The 1286-nt window shown below is 28.7% G+C and overlaps 1 protein-coding gene across 3 annotated transcripts in view; it reads left to right on the top strand.

Moving 5' to 3' along the window:
* LOC106681895 (cadherin-99C) overlaps positions 1–1286 on the top strand; it is a 430333-nt gene that overhangs the window by 286766 nt on the left and 142281 nt on the right. The window lies entirely within an intron of this gene.

Genomic DNA, 1286 nt, shown 5'->3' with positions numbered 1-1286 from the left:
TATTCTTGCTTATATTATCTGAGTTATATTTTATCTTTTATTTGGAGGTTGTCATTTATAGGAGGCTTTAAAGGTGTGAAAGATATTAAAATTCACGAAATTGGAATAAAACGATGATTTATGGTGCTTTTAATCTTACTTATTTATTTCATATTCATAAAGGTTCACTTATATGTTAAGTAATTGAAACATAAGCTATTTTGATGGGGTAAATAACAATGTATTCAATACCATGTTTTATTAGCCTGAAGAGAAAGTTAGATTCTGTAAAATACTATTGCGGAACAATTTAACGTATCTTGTAAATACTAACTAGTTATCTATTTAGACATTGGGGACAAGCAAGCATGATCAAAATTTATCGCCCATTGTAAGGCGCCTTCAATATATTATTGTTGATTTAATAGGCTACAATATATTTACTAGTTAACGGGGCGCGATGAAGCTGATTTAGCAAGCCAGCGAGCTAACACCATTAAGGGCACTAATGTTCTACTATGTGCTATCTGATGCTAGATGATGAACGAGCTTTTAGTCGATGAGTAAATGGCCTGGAATTGTAGCAAAACTGAGCAATATATCATCGGAAACTTGAATACTAGTTCCATGGTGTAAGGTTTAGCTTTAAAATCCAATCGAAATCTAAATTTGAACATATATCTGTCAGAAAGGAGAATGCAATTACATTTGTGACCTGTTTCAAAGCTTATTTTAAGAATATTCTTATCTAATTTCTGTAACGTGTTTGTAATGTATTATTTTTTATACAATATTGAGTAATGCAGCGAAATACGATATCTTATTGATACATCTGCAACGAAATTGGTGTAATAAATTATTTTTTTAAATATTTTTACCTTACTCGCCAGCTACTATGGAAAACATGTTTGTGGGAATTTTTATTAATAACATATGTGTGAGCGTCTGATTTGTTTGATTGATTAATGACTAAATAAAATCATAATAATATAATGAAATTATGTTTTAACCATTTTATTTTTGGAATATCATATCGTCGATGCAGTGCCAAAGTGGCCGATTAAAACTTTTTGAGTCTTAGCATAATTTAGCCATTTTCTAGTTTTGATTTACGGCAATCGGTCGCTCTGTGCTTTTAATCATTAATTTTCAATATTCAGTTATTTTTTAGGTATCTTTGGTATAATGGACATAGTAGAAAATTATTTTTTATTTTTTTTTAAATTATTTATTTAATGTAATTTACAACTGTACAAAATAATACAATAGGTAAATATGTAGTATGTTTCATATACACTTGAAAATCT

The sequence above is a fragment of the Halyomorpha halys genome, unplaced genomic scaffold (genome assembly GCF_000696795.3).
Source record: "Halyomorpha halys isolate HHAL.00 unplaced genomic scaffold, Hhal_1.1 Scaffold373.1, whole genome shotgun sequence".
NCBI classification, from domain to species: domain Eukaryota; kingdom Metazoa; phylum Arthropoda; class Insecta; order Hemiptera; family Pentatomidae; genus Halyomorpha; species Halyomorpha halys.
The sequence above is the reverse complement of the archived record's forward strand: the minus strand, read 5'-3'. Positions and strand labels throughout refer to the sequence as shown.